Source organism: Oncorhynchus tshawytscha, linkage group LG13 (assembly GCF_018296145.1).
Source record: "Oncorhynchus tshawytscha isolate Ot180627B linkage group LG13, Otsh_v2.0, whole genome shotgun sequence".
Lineage (NCBI taxonomy): Eukaryota > Metazoa > Chordata > Actinopteri > Salmoniformes > Salmonidae > Oncorhynchus > Oncorhynchus tshawytscha.
The window spans coordinates 27149959-27177570 of record NC_056441.1 but is presented as its reverse complement, the minus strand read 5'-3'; the positions used below and the strand labels follow the sequence as shown (position 1 = coordinate 27177570).

General features: G+C 41.0%; 1 long non-coding RNA gene across 1 annotated transcript in view; it reads left to right on the top strand.

Moving 5' to 3' along the window:
• Positions 1 to 27612, top strand: part of LOC112264624 — a 94202-nt gene that overhangs the window by 31407 nt on the left and 35183 nt on the right. The window lies entirely within an intron of this gene.

The following is a 27612-nucleotide window of genomic DNA, read 5'->3' as shown; positions in this document are numbered from 1 at the left end:
GACAGTAGAGGGTAGACCAGGGTAATATAATGACAGTAGATGGTAGACCAGGGTAATATAATGACAGTAGATGGTAGACCAGGGTAATATAATGACAGTAGATGGTAGACCAGGGTAGACCAGGGTAATATAATGACAGTAGGGTAGACCAGGGTAATATAATGACAGTAGATGGTAGACCAGGGTAATATAATGACAGTAGATGGTAGACCAGGGTAATATAATGACAGTAGATGGTAGACCAGGGTAATATAATGACAGTAGATGGTAGACCAGGGTAATATAATGACAGTAGATGGTAGACCAGGGTAATATAATGACAGTAGATGGTAGACCAGGGTAATATAATGACAGTAGATGGTAGACCAGGGTAATATAATGACAGTAGATGGTAGACCAGGGTAATATAATGACAGTAGATGGTAGACCAGGGTAATATAATGACAGTAGATGGTAGACCAGGGTAATATAATGACAGTAGATGGTAGACCAGGGTAATATAATGACAGTAGATGGTAGACCAGGGTAATATAATGACAGTAGAGGGTAGACCAGGGTAATATAATGACAGTAGATGGTAGACCAGGGTAATATAATGACAGTAGATGGTAGACCAGGGTAATATAATGACAGTAGATGGTAGACCAGGGTAATATAATGACAGTAGATGGTAGACCAGGGTAATATAATGACAGTAGATGGTAGACCAGGGTAATATAATGACAGTAGATGGTAGACCAGGGTAATATAATGACAGTAGATGGTAGACCAGGGTAATATAATGACAGTAGATGGTAGACCAGGGTAATATAATGACAGTAGATGGTAGACCAGGGTAATATAATGACAGTAGATGGTAGACCAGGGTAATATAATGACAGTAGATGGTAGACCAGGGTAATATAATGACAGTAGATGGTAGACCAGGGTAATATAATGACAGTAGATGGTAGACCAGGGTAATATAATGACAGTAGATGGTAGACCAGGGTAATATAATGACAGTAGATGGTAGACCAGGGTAATATAATGACAGTAGATGGTAGACCAGGGTAATATAATGACAGTAGATGGTAGACCAGGGTAATATAATGACAGTAGAGTTTAGACCAGGGTAATATAATGACAGTAGATGGTAGACCAGGGTAATATAATGACAGTAGAGGGTAGACCAGGGTAATATAATGACAGTAGATGGTAGACCAGGGTAATATAATGACAGTAGATGGTAGACCAGGGTAATATAATGACAGTAGAGGGTAGACCAGGGTAATATAATGACAGTAGATGGTAGACCAGGGAAATATAATGACAGTAGATGGTAGACCAGGGTAATATAATGACAGTAGACCAGGGTAGATATAATGACAGTAGATGGTAGACCAGGGTAATATAATGACAGTAGATGGTAGACCAGGGTAATATAATGACAGTAGATGGTAGACCAGGGTAATATAATGACAGTAGATGGTAGACCAGGGTAATATAATGACAGTAGATGGTAGACCAGGGTAATATAATGACAGTAGATGGTAATATAATGACAGTAGATGGTAGACCAGGGTAATATAATGACAGTAGATGGTAGACCAGGGTAATATAATGACAGTAGATGGTAGACCAGGGTAATATAATGACAGTAGATGGTAGACCAGGGTAATATAATGACAGTAGGGATGGTAGACCAGGGTAATATAATGACAGTAGATGGTAGACCAGGGTAATATAATGACAGTAGATGGTAGACCAGGGTAATATAATGACAGTAGATGGTAGACCAGGGTAATATAATGACAGTAGATGGTAGACCAGGGTAATATAATGACAGTAGATGGTAGACCAGGGTAATATAATGACAGTAGATGGTAGACCAGGGTAATATAATGACAGTAGATGGTAGACCAGGGTAATATAATGACAGTAGATGGTAGACCAGGGTAATATAATGACAGTAGATGGTAGACCAGGGTAATATAATGACAGTAGATGGTAGACCAGGGTAATATAATGACAGTAGATGGTAGACCAGGGTAATATAATGACAGTAGATGGTAGACCAGGGTAATATAATGACAGTAGATGGTAGACCAGGGTAATATAATGACAGTAGATGGTAGACCAGGGTAATATAATGACAGTAGATGGTAGACCAGGGTAATATAATGACAGTAGATGGTAGACCAGGGTAATATAATGACAGTAGATGGTAGACCAGGGTAATATAATGACAGTAGATGGTAGACCAGGGTAATATAATGACAGTAGATGGTAGACCAGGGTAATATAATGACAGTAGATGGTAGACCAGGGTAATATAATGACAGTAGATGGTAGACCAGGGTAATATAATGACAGTAGATGGTAGACCAGGGTAATATAATGACAGTAGATGGTAGACCAGGGTAATATAATGACAGTAGATGGTAGACCAGGGTAATATAATGACAGTAGATGGTAGACCAGGGTAATATAATGACAGTAGATGGTAGACCAGGGTAATATAATGACAGTAGATGGTAGACCAGGGTAATATAATGACAGTAGATGGTAGACCAGGGTAATATAATGACAGTAGATGGTAGACCAGGGTAATATAATGACAGTAGATGGTAGACCAGGGTAATATAATGACAGTAGATGGTAGACCAGGGTAATATAATGACAGTAGATGGTAGACCAGGGTAATATAATGACAGTAGATGGTAGATGGTATAATCAGACCAGGGTAATATAATGACAGTAGATGGTAGACCAGGGTAATATAATATAATGATATAATGACAGTAGATGGTAGACCAGGGTAATATAATGACAGTAGATGGTAGACCAGGGTAATATAATGACAGTAGAGGGGTAGACCAGGGTAATATAATGACAGTAGATGGTAGACCAGGGTAATATAATGACAGTAGATGGTAGACCAGGGTAATATAATGACAGTAGATAGACCAGGGTAATATAATGACAGTAGATGGTAGACCAGGGTAATATAATGACAGTAGATGGTAGACCAGGGTAATATAATGACAGTAGAGGGTAGACCAGGGTAATATAATGACAGTAGATGGTAGACCAGGGTAATATAATGACAGTAGAGGGTAGACCAGGGTAATATAATGACAGTAGATGGTAGACCAGGGTAATATAATGACAGTAGATGGTAGACCAGGGTAATATAATGACAGTAGATGGTAGACCAGGGTAATATAATGACAGGGGATGGTAGACCAGGGTAATATAATGACAGTAGATGGTAGACCAGGGTAATATAATGACAGTATATGGTAGACCAGGGTAATATAATGACAGTAGATGGTAGACCAGGGTAATATAATGACAGTAGATGGGAGACCAGGGTAATATAATGACAGTAGATGGTAGACCAGGGTAATATAATGACCGGGATGGTAGACCAGGGTAATATAATGACAGTAGATGGTAGACCAGGCTAATATAATGACAGGGGATGGTAGACCAGGGTAATATAATGACAGTAGATGGTAGACCAGGCTAATATAATGACAGTTTAGGGTAGACCAGGGTAATATAATGACAGTAGATGGTAGACCAGGGTAATATAATGACAGTAGAGGGTAGACCAGGGTAATATAATGACAGTAGATGGTAGACCAGGGTAATATAATGACAGTAGATGGTAGACCAGGGTAATATAATGACAGTATATGGTAGACCAGGGTAATATAATGACAGTGGATGGTAGACCAGGGTAATATAATGACAGTAGATGGTAGACCAGGGTAATATAATGACAGTAGATGGTAGACCAGGGTAATATAATTGACGGGGATGGTAGACCAGGGTAATATGACAGTAGATGGTAGACCAGGTAATATAATGGTAGACCAGGGGGGATGGTAGACCAGGGTAATATAATGACAGTAGATGGTAGACCAGGTAATATAATGACAGTAGATGGTAGACCAGGGTAATATAATGACAGTAGATGGTAGACCAGGGTAATATAATGACAGTAGATGGTAGACCAGGGTAATATAATGACAGTAGATGGTAGACCAGGGTAATATAATGACAGTAGATGGTAGACCAGGGTAATATAATGACAGTAGATGGTAGACCAGGGTAATATAATGACAGTAGATGGTAGACCAGGGTAATATAATGACAGTAGATGGTAGACCAGGGTAATATAATGACAGTAGATGGTAGACAGGGTAATAGGGTAATATAATGACAGTAGATGGTAGACCAGGGTAATATAATGACAGTAGATGGTAGACCAGGGTAATATAATGACAGTAGATGGTAGACCAGGGTAATATAATGACAGTAGATGGTAGACCAGGGTAATATAATGACAGTAGATGGTAGACCAGGGTAATATAATGACAGTAGATGGTAGACCAGGGTAATATAATGACAGTAGATGGTAGACCAGGGTAATATAATGACAGTAATATAGATGGTAGTAGACCAGGGTAATATAATGACAGTAGATGGGTAGACCAGGGTAATATAATGACAGTAGATGGTAGACCAGGGTAATATAATGACAGTAGATGGTAGACCAGGGTAATATAATGACAGTAGATGGTAGACCAGGGTAATATAATGACAGTAGATGGTAGACCAGGGTAATATAATGACAGTAGATGGTAGACCAGGGTAATATAATGACAGTAGATGGTAGACCAGGGTAATATAATGAGTAGATGGTAGATGGTAATATAATGACCAGTAGATGGTAATATATAATGACAGTAGACCAGGTAATATAGACCAGGGTAATATAATGACAGTAGATGGTAGACCAGGGTAATATAATGACAGTAGATGGTAGACCAGGTAATATAATGACAGTAGATGGTAGACCAGGGTAATATAATGACAGTAGATGGTAGACCAGGGTAATATAATGACAGTAGATGGTAGACCAGGGTAATATAATGACAGTAGATGGTAGACCAGGGTAATATAATGACAGTAGATGGTAGACCAGGGTAATATAATGACAGTAGATGGTAGACCAGGGTAATATAATGACAGTAGATGGTAGACCAGGGTAATATAATGACAGTAGATGGTAGACCAGGGTAATATAATGACAGTAGATGGTAGACCAGGGTAATATAATGACAGTAGATGGTAGACCAGGGTAATATAATGACAGTAGATGGTAGACCAGGGTAATATAATGACAGTAGATGGTAGACCAGGGTAATATAATGACAGTAGATGGTAGACCAGGGTAATATAATGACAGTAGATGGTAGACCAGGGTAATATAATGACAGTAGATGGTAGACCAGGGTAATATAATGACAGTAGAGGGTAGACCAGGGTAATATAATGACAGTAGATGGTAGACCAGGGTAATATAATGACAGTAGATGGTAGACCAGGGTAATATAATGACAGTAGATGGGTAATATAATGACCAGGGTAATATAATGACAGTAGATGGTAGACCAGGGTAATATAATGACAGTAGATGGTAGACCAGGGTAATATAATGACAGTAGATGGTAGACCAGGGTAATATAATGACAGTAGATGGTAGACCAGGGTAATATAATGACAGTAGATGGTAGACCAGGGTAATATAATGACAGTAGATGGTAGACCAGGGTAATATAATGACAGTAGATGGTAGACCAGGGTAATATAATGACAGTAGATGGTAGACCAGGGTAATATAATGACAGTAGATGGTAGACCAGGGTAATATAATGACAGTAGATGGACCAGTAATACCAGGGTAATATAATGACAGTAGATGGTAGACCAGGGTAATATAATGACAGTAGATGGTAGACCAGGGTAATATAATGACAGTAGATGGTAGACCAGGGTAATATAATGACAGTAGAGGGTAGACCAGGGTAATATAATGACAGTAGATGGTAGACCAGGGTAATATAATGACAGTAGATGGTAATATAATAGACCAGGGTAATATAATGACAGTAGATGGTAGACCAGGGTAATATAATGACAGTAGATGGTAGACCAGGGTAATATAATGACAGTAGATGGTAGACCAGGGTAATATAATGACAGTAGAGGGTAGACCAGGGTAATATAATGACAGTAGATGGTAGACCAGGGTAATATAATGACAGTAGATGGTAGACCAGGGTAATATAATGACAGTAGATGGTAGACCAGGGTAATATAATGACAGTAGATGGTAGACCAGGGTAATATAATGACAGTAGATGGTAGACCAGGGTAATATAATGACAGTAGATGGTAGACCAGGGTAATATAATGACAGTAGATGGTAGACCAGGGTAATATAATGACAGTAGATGGTAGACCAGGGTATATATAATGACAGTAATATAATGAGATGGTAGACCAGGGTAATATAATGACAGTAGAGGGTAGACCAGGGTAATATAATGACAGTAGATGATAGACCAGGGTAATATAATGACAGTAGATGGTAGACCAGGGTAATATAATGACCGGGGATGGTAGACCAGGGTAATATAATGACAGTAGATGGTAGACCAGGGTAATATAATGACAGTAGATGGTAGACCAGGGTAATATAATGACAGTAGAGGGTAGACCAGGGTAATATAATGACAGTAGAGGGTAGACCAGGGTAATATAATGACAGTAGATGGTAGACCAGGGTAATATAATGACAGTAGATGGTAGACCAGGGTAATATAATGACAGTAGATGGTAGACCAGGGTAATATAATGACAGTGGATGGTAGACCAGGGTAATATAATGACAGTAGATGGCAGACCAGGGTAATATAATCACAGTAGATGGTAGACCAGGGTAATAATAATGACATTAGATGGTAGACCAGGGTAATATAATGACAGTAGATGGTAGACCAGGGGGGATGGTAGACCAGGGTAATATAATGACAGTAGATGGTAGACCAGGGTAATATAATGACAGTAGATGGTAGACCAGGGTAATATAATGACAGTAGATGGTAGACCAGGGTAATATAATGACAGTAGATGGTAGACCAGGGTAATATAATGACAGTAGATGGTAGACCAGGGTAATATAATGACAGTAGATGGTAGACCAGGGTAATATAATGACAGTAGATGGTAGACCAGGGTAATATAATGACAGTAGATGGTAGACCAGGGTAATATAATGACAGTAGATGGTAGACCAGGGTAATATAATGACAGTAGATGGTAGACCAGGGTAATATAATGACAGTAGATGGTAGACCAGGGTAATATAATGACAGTAGATGGTAGACCAGGGTAATATAATGACAGTAGATGGTAGACCAGGGTAATATAATGACAGTAGATGGTAGACCAGGGTAATATAATGACAGTAGATGGCAGACCAGGGTAATATAATGACAGTAGATGGTAGACCAGGGTAATATAATGACAGTAGATGGTAGACCAGGGTAATATAATGACAGTAGATGGTAGACCAGGGTAATATAATGACAGTAGATGGTAGACCAGGGTAATATAATGACAGTAGATGGTAGACCAGGGTAATATAATGACAGTAGATGGTAGACCAGGGTAATATAATGACAGTAGATGGTAATATAGACCAGGGTAATATAATGACAGGGATGGTAGACCAGGGTAATATAATGACAGTAGATGGTAGACCAGGTAATATAATGACAGGGGATGGTAGACCAGGGTAATATAATGACAGTAGATGGCAGACCAGGGTAATATAATGACAGTAGAGTTTAGACCAGGGTAATATAATGACAGTAGATGGTAGACCAGGGTAATATAATGACAGTAGATGGTAGACCAGGGTAATATAATGACAGTAGATGGTAGACCAGGGTAATATAATGACAGTAGATAGACCAGGGTAATATAATGACAGTAGAGGGTAGACCAGGGTAATATAATGACAGTAGATAGTAGACCAGGGTAATATAATGACAGTAGATGGCAGACCAGGGTAATATAATGACAGTTGATGGTAGACCAGGGTAATATAATGACAGGGATGGTAGACCAGGGTAATATAATGACAGTAGATGGCAGACCAGGGTAATATAATGACAGTATATGGTAGACCAGGGTAATATAATGACAGTGGATGGTAGACCAGGGTAATATGATGACAGTAGAGGGGAGACCAGGGTAATATAATGACAGTAGATGGTAGACCAGGGTAATATATTGACAGGGGATGGTATACCAGGGTAATATAATCACAGTAGATGGTAGACCAGGGTAATATAATGACAGGGGATGGTAGACCAGGGTAATATAATGACAGTAGATGGTAGACCAGGGTAATATAATGACAGTAGAGGGTAGACCAGGGTAATATAATGACAGTAGATGGTAGACCAGGGTAATATAATGACAGTAGGTGGTAGACCAGGGTAATATAATGACAGTAGATGGTAGACCAGGGTAATATAATGACAGTAGATGGTAGACCAGGGTAATATAATGACAGTAGAGGGTAGACCAGGGTATTATAATGACAGTAGATGGTAGACCAGGGTAATATAATGACAGTAGATGGCAGACCAGGGTAATATAATGACAGTAGAGTTTAGACCAGGGTAATATAATGACAGTAGATGGCAGACCAGGGTAATATAATGACAGTAGAGGGTAGACCAGGGTAATATAATGACAGTAGAGGGTAGACCAGGGTAATATAATGACAGTAGATGGTAGACCCTGGTAATATAATGACAGTAGATAGACCAGCGTAATATAGTGACAGTAGAGGGTACACCAGGGTAATATAATGACAGTAGATGGCAGACCAGGGTAATATAATGACAGTAGATGGTAGACCAGGGTGATATAATGACTGTGGATGGTAGACCAGGGTAATATAATGACAGTAGATGGTAGACCAGGGTAATATAATGACAGTAGACGGGAGACTAGGGGAGAGTAGGGTAATATAATGACAGTAGAGGGTAGACCAGGGTAATATAATGACAGTAGAGGGTAGACCAGGGTAATATAATGACAGTAGATGGTAGACCAGGGTAATATAATGACAGTAGATAGACCAGGGTAATATAATGACAGTAGATGGCAGACCAGGGTAATATAATGACAGTAGATGGTAGACCAGGGTGATATAATGACTGTAGATGGTAGACCAGGGTAATATAATGACAGTAGATGGTAGACCAGGGTAATATAATGACAGTAGATGGTAGACCAGGGTAATATAATGACAGTAGATGGTAGACCAGGGTAATATAATGACAGTAGAGTGTAGACCAGGGTAATATAATGACAGTAGATGGTAGACCAGGGTAATATAATGACAGTAGATGGCAGACCAGGGTAATATACATGACAGTAGATGGCAGACCAGGGTAATATAATGACAGTAGATGGTAGACCAGGGTAATATAATGACAGTAGATGGTAGACCAGGGTAATATAATGACAGTAGATGGTAGACCAGGGTAATATAATGACAGTAGATGGTAGACCAGGGTAATATAATGACAGTAGATGGTAGACCAGGGTAATATAATGACAGTAGATGGTAGACCAGGGTAATATAATGACAGTAGATGGTAGACCAGGGTAATATAATGACAGTAGATGGTAGACCAGGGTAATATAATGACAGTAGATGGTAGACCAGGGTAATATAATGACAGTAGATGGTAGACCAGGGTATTATAATGACAGTAGATGGTAGACCAGGGTAATATAATGACAGTAGATGGTAGACCAGGGTAATATAATGACAGTAGATGGCAGGCCAGGGTAATATAATGACAGTAGATGGTAGACCAGGGTAATATAATGACAGGAGATGGTAGAACAGGGTAATATAATGACAGTAGATGGTAGACCAGGGTAATATAATGACAGTAGATGGCAGACCAGGGTAATATAATGACAGTAGAGTTTAGACCAGGGTAATATAATGACAGTAGAGGGTAGACCAGGGTAATATAATGACAGTAGATGGTAGACCAGGGTAATATAATGACAGTAGATGGTAGACCAGGGTAATATAATGACAGTAGATGGTAGACCAGGGGTAGACCAGGGTAATATAATGACAGTAGATGGTAGACCAGGGCAATATAATGACAGTAGATGGTAGACCAGGGTAATATAATGACAGTAGATGGCAGACCAGGGTAATATAATGACAGTTGATGGTAGACCAGGGTAATATAATGACAGGGGATGGTAGACCAGGGTAATATAATGACAGTAGATGGCAGACCAGGGTAATATAATGACAGTATATGGTAGACCAGGGTAATATAATGACAGTGGATGGTAGACCAGGGTAATATGATGACAGTAGAGGGGAGACCAGGGTAATATAATGACAGTAGATGGTAGACCAGGGTAATATATTGACCGGGGATGGTATACCAGGGTAATATAATCACAGTAGATGGTAGACCAGGCTAATATAATGACCGGGGATGGTAGACCAGGGTAATATAATGACAGTAGAGGGTAGACCAGGGTAATATAATGACAGTAGAGGGTAGACCAGGGTAATATAATGACAGTAGATGGTAGACCAGGGTAATATAATGACAGTAGATGGTAGACCAGGGTAATATAATGACAGTAGATGGTAGACCAGGGTAATATAATGACAGTAGATGGTAGACCAGGGTAATATAATGACAGTAGATGGTAGACCAGGGTAATATAATGACAGTAGAGGGTAGACCAGGGTAATATAATGACAGTAGATGGTAGACCAGGGTAATATAATGACAGTAGATGGCAGACCAGGGTAATATAATGACAGTAGATTTAGACCAGGGTAATGTAATGACAGTAGATAATGACAGACCAGGGTAATATAATGACAGTAGAGGGAAGACCAGGGTAATATAATGACAGTAGAGGGTAGACCAGGGTAATATAATGACAGTAGATGGTAGACCCTGGTAATATAATGACAGTAGATAGACCAGCGTAATATAGTGACAGTAGAGGGTACACCAGGGTAATATAATGACAGTAGATGGCAGACCAGGGTAATATAATGACAGTAGATGGTAGACCAGGGTGATATAATGACTGTGGATGGTAGACCAGGGTAATATAATGACAGTAGATGGTAGACCAGGGTAATATAATGACAGTAGACGGGAGACTAGGGAGAGTAGGGTAATATAATGACAGTAGAGGGTAGACCAGGGTAATATAATGACAGTAGAGGGTAGACCAGGGTAATATAATGACAGTAGATGGTAGACCAGGGTAATATAATGACAGTAGATAGACCAGGGTAATATAATGACAGTAGATGGCAGACCAGGGTAATATAATGACAGTAGATGGTAGATGGTATACCAGGGTGATATAGACCAGGGTAATATAATGACAGTAGATGGTAGACCAGGGTAATATAATGACAGTAGGATGGTAGACCAGGGTAATATAATGACAGTAGATGGTAGACCAGGGTAATATAATGACAGTAGATGGTAGACCAGGGTAATATAATGACAGTAGAGGTAGACCAGGGTAATATAATGACAGTAGATGGTAGACCAGGGTAATATAATGACAGTAGATGGCAGACCAGGGTAATATAATGACAGTAGATGGCAGACCAGGGTAATATAATGACAGTAGAGGGAAGACCAGGGTAATATAATGACAGTAGAGGGTAGACCAGGGTAATATAATGACAGTAGATGGTAGACCTGGTAATATAATGACAGTAGATAGACCAGCGTAATATAATGACAGTAGAGGGTAGACCAGGGTAATATAATGACAGTAGATGGCAGACCAGGGTAATATAATGACAGTAGATGGTAGACCAGGGTAATATAATGACAGTGGATGGTAGACCAGGGTAATATAATGACAGTAGATGGTAGACCAGGGTAATATAATGACAGTAGACTAGGGAGACCAGGGTAATATAATGACAGTAGAGGGTAGACCAGGGTAATATAATGACAGTAGAGGGTAGACCAGGGTAATATAATGACAGTAGATAGACCAGGGTAATATAATGACAGTAGATGGCAGACCAGGGTAATATAATGACAGTAGATGGTAGACCAGGGTGATATAATGACTGTAGATGGTAGACCAGGGTAATATAATGACAGGAGAGACCAGGGTAATATAATGACAGTAGATGGTAGACCAGGGTAATATAATGACAGTAGATGGTAGACCAGGGTGATATAATGACAGTAGAGTGTAGACCAGGGTAATATAATGACAGTAGGTGGTAGACCAGGGTAATATAATGACAGTAGATGGCAGACCAGGGTAATATATTGACAGTAGATGGTAGACCAGGGTAATATAATGACAGTAGAGGGTAGACAGGGTATTATAATGACAGTAGATGGTAGACCAGGGTAATATAATGACAGTAGATGGCAGACCAGGGTAATATAATGACAGTAGAGGGTAGACCAGGATAATATAATGACAGTAGATGGTAGACCCTGGTAATATAATGACAGTAGATAGACCAGCGTAATATAATGACAGTAGAGGGTACACCAGGGTAATATAATGACAGTAGATGGCAGACCAGGGTAATATAATGACAGTAGATGGTAGACCAGGGTGATATAATGACTGTGGATGGTAGACCAGGGTAATATAATGACAGTAGATGGTAGACCAGGGTAATATAATGACAGTAGACGGGAGACTAGGGAGAGTAGGGTAATATAATGACAGTAGAGGGTAGACCAGGGTAATATAATGACAGTAGAGGGTAGACCAGGGTAATATAATGACAGTAGATGGTAGACCAGGGTAATATAATGACAGTAGATAGACCAGGGTAATATAATGACAGTAGATGGCAGACCAGGGTAATATAATGACAGTAGATGGTAGACCAGGGTGATATAATGACTGTAGATGGTAGACCAGGGTAATATAATGACAGGAGAGACCAGGGTAATATAATGACAGTAGATGGTAGACCAGGGTAATATAATGACAGTAGATGGTAGACCAGGGTGATATAATGACAGTAGAGTGTAGACCAGGGTAATATAATGACAGTAGGTGGTAGACCAGGGTAATATAATGACAGTAGATGGCAGACCAGGGTAATATATTGACAGTAGATGGCAGACCAGGGTAATATAATGACAGTAGAGGGTAGACCAGGGTAATATAATGACAGTAGAGGGTAGACCAGGGTAATATAATGACAGTAGATGGTAGACCCTGGTAATATAATGACAGTAGATAGACCAGCGTAATATAGTGACAGTAGAGGGTACACCAGGGTAATATAATGACAGTAGATGGCAGACCAGGGTAATATAATGACAGTAGATGGTAGACCAGGGTGATATAATGACTGTGGATGGTAGACCAGGGTAATATAATGACAGTAGATGGTAGACCAGGGTAATATAATGACAGTAGAGTAGGGAGAATAGGGAGGGTAGAGGGTAATATAATGACAGTAGAGGGTAGACCAGGGTAATATAATGACAGTAGAGGGTAGACCAGGGTAATATAATGACAGATAGATAGACCAGGGTAATATAATGACAGTAGATGGCAGACCAGGGTAATATAATGACAGTAGATGGTAGACCAGGGTGATATAATGACAGTAGATGGTAGACCAGGGTAATATAATGACAGGAGAGACCAGGGTAATATAATGACAGTAGATGGTAGACCAGGGTAATATAATGACAGTAGATGGTAGACCAGGGTGATATAATGACAGTAGAGTGTAGACCAGGGTAATATAATGACAGTAGGTGGTAGACCAGGGTAATATAATGACAGTAGATGGCAGACCAGGGTAATATATTGACAGTAGATGGTAGACCAGGGTAATATAATGACAGTAGAGGGTCGACCAGGGTATTATAATGACAGTAGATGGTAGACCAGGGTAATATAATGACAGTAGATGGCAGACCAGGGTAATATAATGACAGTAGAGGGTAGACCAGGATAATATAATGACAGTAGATGGCAGACCAGGGTAATATAATGACAGTAGGTGGTAGACCAGGGTAATATAATGACAGTAGATGGTAGACCAGGGTAATATAATGACAGTAGATGGTAGACCAGGGTAATATAATGACAGTAGATGGTAGACCAGGGTAATATAATGACAGTAGATGGTAGACCAGGGTAATATAATGACAGTAGATGGTAGACCAGGGTAATATAATGACAGTAGATGGTAGACCAGGGTAATATAATGACAGTAGATGGTAGACCAGGTAGACCAGGGTAATATAATGACAGTAGACCAGGGTAATATAAGACAGTAGATGGTAGACCAGGGTAATATAATGACAGTAGATGGTAGACCAGGGTAATATATAATGACAGTGGATGGTAGACCAGGGTAATATGATGACAGTAGAGGGGAGACCAGGGTAATATAATGACAGTAGATGGTAGACCAGGGTAATATATTGACCGGGGATGGTATAACAGGGTAATATAATCACAGTAGATGGTAGACCAGGCTAATATAATGACCGGGGATGGTAGACCAGGGTAATATAATGACAGTAGATGGTAGACCAGGCTAATATAATGACAGTTTAGGGTAGACCAGTTTAATATAATGACAGTGGATGGTAGACCAGGGTAATATGATGACAGTAGAGGGGAGACCAGGGTAATATAATGACAGTAGATGGTAGACCAGGGTAATATATTGACCGGGGATGGTATACCAGGGTAATATAATCACAGTAGATGGTAGACCAGGCTAATATAATGACCGGGGATGGTAGACCAGGGTAATATAATGACAGTAGATGGTAGACCAGGCTAATATAATGACAGTTTAGGGTAGACCAGGGTAATATAATGACAGTAGATGGTAGACCAGGGTAATATAATGACAGTAGAGGGTAGACCAGGGTAATATAATGACAGTAGATGGTAGACCAGGGTAATATAATGACAGTAGGTGGTAGACCAGGGTAATATAATGACAGTAGATGGTAGACCAGGGTAATATATTGACAGTGGATGGTATACCAGGGTAATATAATGACAGTAGAGGGGAGACCAGGGTAATATAATGACAGTAGATGGTAGACCAGGGTAATATATTGACCGGGGATGGTATACCAGGGTAATATAATCACAGTAGATGGTAGACCAGGCTAATATAATGACCGGGGATGGTAGACCAGGGTAATATAATGACAGTAGATGGTAGACCAGGCTAATATAATGACAGTAGAGGGTAGACCAGGGTAATATAATGACAGTAGATGGTAGACCAGGGTAATATAATGACAGTAGAGGGTAGACCAGGGTAATATAATGACAGTAGATGGTAGACCAGGGTAATATAATGACAGTAGGTGGTAGACCAGGGTAATATAATGACAGTAGACGGTAGACCAGGGTAATATAATGACAGTAGATGGTAGACCAGGGTAATATAATGAGAGCAGATGGTAGACCAGGGTAATATAATGACAGTAGATGGTAGACCAGGGTAATATAATGACAGTAGATGGTAGACCAGGGTAATATAATGACAGTAGAGGTTAGACCAGGTTAATATAATGACAGTAGATGGTAGACCAGGGTAATATAATGACAGTAGATGGTAGACCAGGGTAATATAATGACAGTAGATGGTAGACCAGGGTAATATAATGACAGTAGAGGGGAGACCAGGGTAATATAATGACAGTAGAGGGTAGACCAGGGTAATATAATGACAGTAGATAGTAGACCAGGGTATTATAATGACAGTAGATGGCAGACCAGGGTAATATAATGACAGTAGATGGCAGGCCAGGGTAATATAATGACAGTTGATGGTAGACCAGGGTAATATAATGACAGGGGATGGTAGACCAGGGTAATATAATGACAGTAGATGGCAGACCAGGGTAATATAATGACAGTAGATGGTAAACCAGGGTAATATATTGACAGTAGATGGCAGACCAGGGGAATATAATGACAGTAGAGGGGAGACCAGGGTAATATAATGACAGTAGATGGTATACCAGGGTAATATAATGACCGGGGATGGTGGACCAGGGTAATATAATGACAGTAGAGGGTAGACCATGGTAATATATTGACAGTAGATGGTAGACCTGGGAAATATAATGACAGTAGATGGTAGACCAGGGTAATATAATGAAAGTAGATAGACCAGGGTAATATAATGACAGTAGATGGCAGACCAGGGTAATATAATGACAGTAGAGGTTAGACCAGGGTAATATAATGACAGTAGATGGTAGACCAGGGTAATATAATGACAGTAGAGACCAGGGTAATATAATGACAGTAGAGACCAGGGTAATATAATGACAGTAGATGGGAGACCAGGGTAATATAATGACAGTAGAGGGTAGACCAGGGTAATAAAATGACATTAGATGGCAGACCAGGGTAATATAATGACAGTAGATGGTAAACCAGGGTAATATATTGACAGTAGATGGCAGACCAGGGGAATATAATGACAGTAGAGGGGAGACCAGGGGAATATAATGACAGTAGAGGGGAGACCAGGGGAATATAATGACAGTAGATGGTATACCAGGGTAATATAATGACCGGGGATGGTGGACCAGGGTAATATAATGACAGTAGAGGGTAGACCAGGGTAATATAATGACAGTAGATGGTAGACCAGGGTAATATAATGACAGTAGATGGTAGACCAGGGTAATATAATGACAGTAGATGGTAGACCAGGGTAATATAATGACAGTAGAGGGTAGACCAGGGTAATATAATGACAGTAGATGGTAGACCAGGGTAATATAATGACAGTAGAGGGTAGACCAGGGTAATATAATGACAGTAGAGGGTAGACCAGGGTAATATAATGACAGTAGGTGGTAGACCAGGGTAATATAATGACAGTAGATGGTAGACCAGGGTAATATAATGACAGTAGATGGTAGACCAGGGTAATATAATGACAGTAGATGGTAGACCAGGGTAATATAATGACAGTAGATGGTAGACCAGGGTAATATAATGACAGTAGATGGTAGACCAGGGTAATATAATGACAGTAGATGGTAGACCAGGGTAATATAATGACAGTAGATGGTAGACCAGGGTAATATAATGACAGTAGGTGGTAGACCAGGGTAATATAATGACAGTAGATGGTAGACCAGGGTAATATAATGACAGTAGATGGTAGACCAGGGTAATATAATGACAGTAGATGGTAGACCAGGGTAATATAATGACAGTAGATGGTAGACCAGGGTAATATAATGACAGTAGATGGTAGACCAGGGTAATATAATGACAGTAGATGGTAGACCAGGGTAATATAATGACAGTAGAGGGTAGACCAGGGTAATATAATGACAGTAGATGGTAGACCAGGGTAATATAATGACAGTAGATGGTAGACCAGGGTAATATAATGACAGTAGAGGGTAGACCAGGGTAATATAATGACAGTAGATGGTAGACCAGGGTAATATATTGACAGTAGATGGTAGACCAGGGTAATATAATGACAGTAGATGGTAGACCAGGGTAATATAATGACAGTAGATGGTAGACCAGGGTAATATAATGACAGTAGATGGCAGACCAGGGTAATATAATGACAGTAGAGTTTAGACCAGGGTAATATAATGACAGTAGATGGTAGACCAGGGTAATATAATGACAGTAGAGGGTAGACCAGGGTAATATAATGACAGTAGATGGTAGACCAGGGTAATATAATGACAGTAGAGGGTAGACCAGGGTAATATAATGACAGTAGATGGTAGACCAGGGTAATATAATGACAGTAGATGGTAGACCAGGGTAATATAATGACAGTAGATGGTAGACCAGGGTAATATAATGACAGTAGATGGTAGACCAGGGTAATATAATGACAGGATGGTAGACCAGGGTAATATAATGACAGTAGATGGTAGACCAGGGTAATATAATGACAGTAGATGGTAGACCAGGGTAATATAATGACAGTGGATGGTAGACCAGGGTAATATGATGACAGTAGAGGGGAGACCAGGGTAATATAATGACAGTAGATGGTAGACCAGGGTAATATATTGACCGGGGATGGTATACCAGGGTAATATAATCACAGTAGATGGTAGACCAGGCTAATATAATGACCGGGGATGGTAGACCAGGGTAATATAATGACAGTAGATGGTAGACCAGGGTAATATAATGACAGTAGAGGGTAGACCAGGGTAATATAATGACAGTAGATGGTAGACCAGGGTAATATAATGACAGTAGATGGTAGACCAGGGTAATATAATGACAGTAGATGGTAGACCAGGGTAATATAATGACAGTAGATGGTAGACCAGGGTAATATAATGACAGTAGAGGGTAGACCAGGGTAATATAATGACAGTAGATGGTAGACCAGGGTAATATAATGACAGTAGATGGCAGACCCGGGTAATATAATGACAGTAGAGTTTAGACCAGGGTAATATAATGACAGTAGATGGTAGACCAGGGTAATATAATGACAGTAGAGGGTAGACCAGGGTAATATAATGACAGTAGATGGTAGACCAGGGTAATATAATGACAGTAGAGGGTAGACCAGGGTAATATAATGACAGTAGATGGTAGACCAGGGTAATATAATGACAGTAGATAGACCAGCGTAATATAGTGACAGTAGAGGGTACGCCAGGGTAATATAATGACAGTAGATGGTAGACCAGGGTAATATAATGACAGGAGAGACCAGGGTAATATAATGACAGTAGATGGTAGACCAGGGTAATATAATGACAGTAGATGGTAGACCAGGGTAATATAATGACAGTAGAGTGTAGACCAGGGTAATATAATGACAGTAGGTGGTAGACCAGGGTAATATAATGACAGTAGAGTAGATGGCAGACCAGGGTAATATAATGACAGTAGATGGTAGACCAGGGTAATATAATGACAGTAGATGGAAGACCAGGTAATATAATGACAGTAGAGGGTAGACCAGGTAATATAATGACAGTAGATGGTAGACCAGGGTAATATAATGACAGTAGATGGTAGACCAGGGTAATATAATGACAGTAGATGGTAGACCAGGGTAATATAATGACAGTAGATGGTAGACCAGGCTAATATAATGACCGGGGATGGTAGACCAGGGTAATATAATGACAGTAGATGGTAGACCAGGCTAATATAATGACAGTAGAGGGTAGACCAGGGTAATATAATGACAGTAGATGGTAGACCAGGGTAATATAATGACAGTAGAGGGTAGACCAGGGTAATATAATGACAGTAGATGGTAGACCAGGGTAATATAATGACAGTAGATGGTAGACCAGGGTAATATAATGACAGTAGATGGTAGACCAGGGTAATATATTGACAGTAGATGGTAGACCAGGGTAATATAATGACAGTAGAGGGTAGACCAGGGTAATATAATGACAGTAGATGGTAGACCAGGGTAATATAATGACAGTAGATGGCAGACCAGGGTAATATAATGACAGTAGATGGTAGACCAGGGTAATATAATGACAGTAGATGGTAGACCAGGGTAATATAATGACAGTAGATGGTAGACCAGGGTAATATAATGACAGTAGATGGTAGACCAGGGTAATATAATGACAGTAGATGGTAGACCAGGGTAATATAATGGCAGTAGAGGGTTGACCAGGGTAATATAATGACAGTAGATGGTAGACCAGGGTAATATAATGACAGTAGAGGGTAGACCAGGGTAATATAATGACAGTAGAGACCAGGGTAATATAATGACAGTAGATGGTAGACCAGGGTAATATAATGACAGTAGATGGTAGACCAGGGTAATATAATGACAGTGGATGGTAGACCAGGGTAATATGATGACAGTAGAGGGGAGACCAGGGTAATATAATGACAGTAGATGGTAGACCAGGGTAATATATTGACCGGGGATGGTATACCAGGGTAATATAATCACAGTAGATGGTAGACCAGGCTAATATAATGACCGGGATGGTAGACCAGGGTAATATAATGACAGTAGATGGCAGACCAGGGTAATATAATGACAGTAGAGTTTAGACCAGGGTAATATAATGACAGTAGATGGTAGACCAGGGTAATATAATGACAGTAGAGGGTAGACCAGGGTAATATAATGACAGTAGATGGTAGACCAGGGTAATATAATGACAGTAGAGGGAGACCAGGGTAATATAATGACAGTAGAGGGTAGACCAGGGCAATATAATGACAGTAGATATTAGACCGGGGTAATATAATGACAGTAGATGGCAGGCCAGGGTAATATAATGACAGTTGATGGTAGACCAGGGTAATATAATGACAGGGGATGGTAGACCAGGGTAATATAATGACAGTAGATCGCAGACCAGGGTAATATAATGACAGTATATGGTAGACCAGGGTAATATAATGACAGTGGATGGTAGACCAGGGTAATATGATGACAGTAGAGGGGAGACCAGGGTAATATAATGACAGTAGATGGTAGACCAGGGTAATATATTGACCGGGGATGGTATACCAGGGTAATATAATCACAGTAGATGGTAGACCAGGCTAATATAATGACCGGGGATGGTAGACCAGGGTAATATAATGACAGTAGAGGGTAGACCAGGGTAATATAATGACAGTAGAGGGTAGACCAGGGTAATATAATGACAGTAGATGGTAGACCAGGGTAATATAATGACAGTAGGTGGTAGACCAGGGTAATATAATGACAGTAGATGGTAGACCAGGGTAATATATTGACAGTAGATGGTAGACCAGGGTAATATAATGACAGTAGAGGGTCGACCAGGGTATTATAATGACAGTAGATGGTAGACCAGGGTAATATAATGACAGTAGATGGCAGACCAGGGTAATATAATGACAGTAGAGTTTAGACCAGGGTAATGTAATGACAGTAGATGGCAGACCAGGGTAATATAATGACAGTAGAGGGAAGACCAGGGTAATATAATGACAGTAGAGGGTAGACCAGGGTAATATAATGACAGTAGAGGGTAGACCAGGGTAATATAATGACAGTAGATGGTAGACCCTGGTAATATAATGACAGTAGATAGACCAGCGTAATATAGTGACAGTAGAGGGTACACCAGGGTAATATAATGACAGTAGATGGCAGACCAGGGTAATATAATGACAGTAGATGGTAGACCAGGGTGATATAATGACTGTGGATGGTAGACCTATCACTTTTAGATGAGCACATGGAGAGCCTTCTTTAGGGCTGATGAAGCAAAGCTTTCAGCGCTTTTCCAATGTATACAACCTGGTCTCAGAGCATTTTGTCATTTTACATATGTAAGTCCGATTACATTTTTTTCAAATCAAATTTTATTTGTCACATGCGCAGAATACAACAGTGAAATGCTTACTTACAAGCCCTTAACTAGCAATGCTTTAAAAAGTGAAGAAAAAAATAGATTAATAATAATAATAATAATAATAAAATTAACTAATAATTAAACAGCAGCAGTAAAATAACAGTAGAGAGGCTATATTCAGGGGGTACCGGTACAATCATCTCCTTTGTCTTGATCACGTTGAGGGAGAGGTTGTTGTTCTGGCACCACACGGACAGGTCTCTGACCTCCTCCCTGTAGGCTGTCTTATCGTTGTTGGTGATCAGGCCTAGCACTGTTGTGTCATCGGCAAACTTGATGATGGTGTTGGAGTCATGCCTGGCCATGCAGTCATGAGTGAACAGGGAGTACAGGAGGGGACTGGGCACGCACCCCTGAAGGGCCCCGTGTTGAGGATGAGCATGGCGGATGTGTTATTACCTACCCTTACCCTCTGGGGGCGGCCCCTCAGGAAGTCCAGGATCCAGTTGCAGAGGAAGGTGTTCAGTCCCAGTGTCCTTAGCTTAGTGATGAGCTGTGAGGGCACTCTGGTGTTGGACACGAGCTGTAGTCAATGAATAGCATTATCACATAGGTGTTCCTTTTGTCCAGGTGGGAAAGGTTAGTGTTGTGTGCAATAGAGATTGCATCATCTGTGGATCTGTTGGGGTGGTATGCAAATTGGAGTGGGTCTAGGGTTTCTGGGATAATGGAGTTGATGTGAGCCATGACCAGCCTTTCAAAGCACTTCATGGCTAAAGACGTGAGTGCTACGGGTCAGTAGTCATTTAGGCAGGTTACCTTAGTGTTCTTGGGCACAGGGACTATGGTGGTCTGCTTGAAACATGTTGGTATTACAGACGGACAGGTTGAAAATGTCAGTGAAGACACTTGCCAGTTGGTCAGCACATGCTTGAAGTACACGTCCTGATAATCCGTCTGGCCCTGCGGCCTTGTGAATGTTGACCTGTTTAAAGGTCTTACTCACATTGGCTAGGGAGTGCATAATCACACAGTTGTCCAGAACATGCATACTTCAGTGTTAATTGCCTCGAGGTGAGCATAGAAGTAATTTAGCTTGTCTGATAGGCTCGTGTCACTGGGCAGCTTGCGGCTGTGCTTCCCTTTGTAGTCTGTAATAGTTTGCAAGCCCTGCCACATCCGACGAGCGTCGGAGCTGGTGTACTACAATTCAATCTTAGTCCTGTATTGAAGCTTTGCCTGTTTAATGGTACGTTGGAGGACATAGCGGGATTTCTTACAAGCTTCCGGGCTAGAATCCCACTCCTTGAAAGCGGCAGCTCTAGCATTTAGCTCATTGCGGATGTTGACTGTAATCCATGGCTCCTGGTTGGGGTATGTACTAGAGGTCGACCGAATAGGATTTTTCAACGCCGATACCGATTATTGGAGGACCAAAAAAAGCCGATGCCCATTACAACAATACTGAAGGAACACTTACTTTAACTTAATATAATACATCATTAAAATCAATTTAGCCTCAAATAAATAATGAAACATGTTCAATTTGGTTTAAATAATGCAAAAACAAAGTGTTGGAGAAGAAAGTAAAAGTGCAATATGTGCCATGTAAGAAAGCTAACGTTTAAGTTCCTCTCTCAGAACATGAGAACATATGAAAGCTGGTGGTTCCTTTTAACATGAGTCTTCAATATTCCCAGGTAAGAAGTTTTAGGTTGTAGTTATTATAGGAATTATAGGACCATTTCTCTCTATATGATTTTTAATTCATATAGCTTGATTATTGATGTTCTTATAGGCACTTTAGTATTGCCAGTGTAACAGTATAGCTTCCGTCCCTACCTGGGCTCGAACCAGGAACACATTGACAACAGCCACCCTTGAAGCAGCGTTACCCATGCAGAGCAAGTGGAACAACTACTCCAAGTCCCAGAGCGAGTGACGTTTGAAACGCTATTAGTGCGCACCCCGCTAACTAGCTAGCCATTTCACATTGGTTACACCAGCCTAATCTCGGGAGTTGATAGGCTTGAAGTCATAAACAGCCCAATGCTTGAAGCACAGTGAAGAGCTGCTGGCAAAACGCACAAAAGTGCTGTTTGAATGAATGCTTACGAGCCTGCTGCTGCCTACCACCGCTCAGTCAGACTGCTCTATCAAATTATAGACTTAATTATAACATAATAACACACAGAAATACGAGCCTTAGGTCAGTAATATGGTCGAATCCAAAACTGTCATCGTGCAACGATTGTGCTTTTTTCGCAAATGCGCTTTTGTTAAATCATCCCCCGTTTGGCGAAGTTGGCTGTTTTTGTTAGGAAGAAGTAGTCTTCACACAGTTCGCAATGAGCCAGGTGGCCCAAACTGCTGCATATACATTGACTCTGTTGCAAGAGAAGTGACACCATTTCCTAGTTAAAAGAAATTCATGTTAGCAGGCAATATTAACTAAATATGCAGGTTTAAAAGTATATACTTGTGTATTGATTTTAAGAAAGGCATTGATGTTTATGGTTAGGTACACGTTGGAACAACGAATGCGCACTGCATTTTTGCGAATGCGCACTGCATCGATTATATGCAACGCAGGACATGCTAGATAAACTAGTAATATCATCAACCATGTGTAGTTAACTAGTGATTATGATTGATTGATTGATTGTTTTTTATAAGATAATTTTAATGCTAGCTAGCAACTCACCTTGGCTTCTTACTGCATTCGCATAACAGGCAGTCTCCTCGTGGAGTGCAATGTGAAGCAGGTGGTTAGAGCGTTGGACTAGCTTTAGTTAACTGTAAGGTTGCAAGATTGAATCCCCGAGCTGACTAGGTAAAAATCTGTCGTTCTGCCCCTGAACAAGGCAGTTAACCCACAGTTCCTAGGCCGTCATTGAAAATAAGAATGTGTTGTTTAACTGACATGCCTAGTTAAATAAAGGTGTAAAAAAAAAATATATATATAAATCGGCTAAATCGGTGTCCAAAAATACCGATTTCCGAATGAAATCGGCCCTAATTAATCGTCCATTCTGATTAATCGGTCGACCTCTAGTATGTACGTACGATCACTGTGGGGACGACGTCATCAATGCACTTATTGATGAAGCCAGTGACTGATGTGGTGTACTCCTCAATGCCATCGGAAGAATCCCAGAACATATTCCAGTCTGTGCTAGCAGAACAGTCCTGAGTCACTGGTGCTTCCTGCTTTAGATTTAGCTTCTAAGCAGGAATCAGGAGGAAAGCTTAAAACCCACCAGCTGTGTGTTATTCATGTCGTCATTCAGCCACGACTCGGTGAAACATACAGTGGCTTACGAAAGTATTCCCTTGGCATGTTTCCTATTTTGTTACCTTACAACCTGGAATTAAAATAGATTTTGGGGAGTTTGTATCATTTGATTTACACCACATGCCTACCACTTTGAACATGCAAAATATTTTTTATTGTGAAACAAACAAGAAATAAGACTAAAAAACAGAACTACAGCTTCAAGTCTCTTGGGGTATGTCTCTATAAGCTTGGCACATCTAGACACTGGGATTTCTTTCCCCATTCTTCAAGGCAAAACTGCTCCAGCTCCTTCAAGTTGGTTGGGTTCCGCTGGTGTACAGCAATCTTTAAGTCGTACAGATTCTCAATTGGATTGAGGTCTGGGCTTTGACTAGGCCATTCCAAGACATTTAAATGTTTCCCCTTAAACCACTCGAGTGTTGCTTTAGCAGTATGCTTAGGATGTTGTTCTCTGGGTGATGAGAGGTGTTGGGTTTGCGCCAGACATAGTGTTTTCCTTGATGGCCAAATAGCAACATTTTAGTCCCATCTGACCAGATTACCTTCTTCCATATGTTTGAGGAGTCTCCCACATGCCTTTTGGCGAACACCAAATGTGTTTGCTTCTTTTTTTCTTTAAGCAATGGCTTTTTTTCTGGACACACTTTCATAAAGCCCAGCTCTGTGGAGTGTATGGCTTAAAATGGTAATATGGACAGATACTCAAATCTCTGCTGTGGAGCTTTGCAGCTCCTTCAGGGTTAAATCAAATCAAATTTTATTTTGTCACATACACATGGTTAGCAGATGTTAATGCGAGTGTAGCGAAATGCTTGTGCTTCTAGTTCCGACAATGCAGTAATAACGAGCAAGTAATCTAACTAACAATTCCAAAAAAAACTACTGTCTTATACACAGTGTAAGGGGATAAAGAATATGTACATAAGGATATATGAATGAGTGATGGTACAGAGCAGCATAGGCAAGATACAGTAGATGATATCGAGTACAGTATATACATATGAGATAAGTATGTAAACCAAGTGGCATAGTTAAAGTGGCTAGTGATACATGTATTACATAAGGATGCAGTCGATGATATAGAGTACAGTATCAACGTATGCATATGAGATGAACAATGTAGGGTAAGTAACATTATATAAGGTAGCATTGTTTAAAGTGGCTAGTGATATATTTACATCATTTCCCATCAATTCCCATGATTAAAGTGGCTGGAGTAGAGTCAGTGTCATTGACAGTGTGTTGGCAGTAGCCACTCAATGTTAGTGGTGGCTGTTTAACAGTCTGATGGCCTTGAGATAGAAGTTGTTTTTCAGTCTCTCGGTCCCAGCTTTGATGCACCTGTACTGACCTCGCCTTCTGGATGACAGCGGGGTGAACAGGCAGTGGCTCGGGTGGTTGATGTCCTTGATGATCTTTATGGCCTTCCTGTAGCATCGGGTGGTGTAGGTGTCCTGGAGGGCAGGTAGTTTGCCCCCGGTGATGCGTTGTGCAGACCTCACTACCCTCTGGAGAGCCTTACGGTTGAGGGCGGTGCAGTTGCCATACCAGGCGGTGATACAGCCCGCCAGGATGCTCTCGATTGTGCATCTGTAGAAGTTTGTGAGTGCTTTTGGTGACAAGCCGAATTTCTTCAGCCTCCTGAGGTTGAAGAGGCGCTGCTGCGCCTTCCTCACGATGCTGTCTGTGTGAGTGGACCAATTCAGTTTGTCTGTGATGTGTATGCCGAGGAACTTAAAACTTGCTACCCTCTCCACTACTGTTCCATCGATGTGGATGGGGGGTGTTCCCTCTGCTGTTTCCTGAAGTCCACAATCATCTCCTTAGTTTTGTTGACGTTGAGTGTGAGGTTATTTTCCTGACACCACACTCCGAGGGCCCTCACCTCCTCCCTGTAGGCCGTCTCGTCGTTGTTGGTAATCAAGCCTACCACTGTTGTGTCGTCCGCAAACTTGATGATTGAGTTGGAGGCGTGCATGGCCACGCAGTCGTGGGTGAACAGGGAGTACAGGAGAGGGCTCAGAACGCACCCTTGTGGGGCCCCAGTGTTGAGGATCAGCGGGGAGGAGATGTTGTTGCCTACCCTCACCACCTGGGGGCGGCCCGTCAGGAAGTCCAGTACCCAGTTGCACAGGGCGGGGTCGAGACCCAGGGTCTCGAGCTTGATGACGAGCTTGGAGGGTACTATGGTGTTGAATGCCGAGCTGTAGTCGATGAACAGCATTCTCACATAGGTATTCCTCTTGTCCAGATGGGTTAGGGCAGTGTGCAGTGTGGTTGAGATTGCATCGTCTGTGGACCTATTTGGGCGGTAAGCAAATTGGAGTGGGTCAAGGGTGTCAGGTAGGGTGGAGGTGATATGGTCCTTGACTAGTCTCTCAAAGCACTTCATGATGACGGATGTGAGTGCTACGGGGCGGTAGTCGTTTAGCTCAGTTACCTTAGCTTTCTTGGGAACAGGAACAATGGTGGCCCTCTTGAAGCATGTGGGAACAGCAGACTGGTATAGGGATTGATTGAATATGTCTGTAAACACACCGGCCAGCTGGTCTGCGCATGCTCTGAGGGCGCGGCTGGGGATGCCGTCTGGGCCTGCAGCCTTGCGAGGGTTAACACGTTTAAATGTCTTACTCACTTCGGCTCACGACTCACTTCGGCTGCAGTGAAGGAGAGACCGCATGTTTCCGTTGCAGTCGTTATGTTATCTTTGTTGTCTTATTGCCTCTCTGATTAATGCCCTCCTTGCCTGGTCTGTGAGTTTTGGTGGGTGGCCCTCTCTTGGCAGGTTTGTTGTGGTGCCATATTCTTTCCATTTTTTAATAATGGATTTAATGGTGCTCCGTGGGATGTTCAAAGTTTCAGATATGTTTTTTTAACCCAACCCTGACCTGTACTTCTCCACAACTTTGTCCCTGACCTGTTTGGAGAGCTTCTTGATCTTCATGGTGCCACTTGCTTGGTGGTGTCACTTAGGGGTGTTGCAGACTCTGGGGCCTTTCAGAAAAGGTGTATACATACTGAGATCATGTGACAGATCATGTGAAACTTAGATTGCAC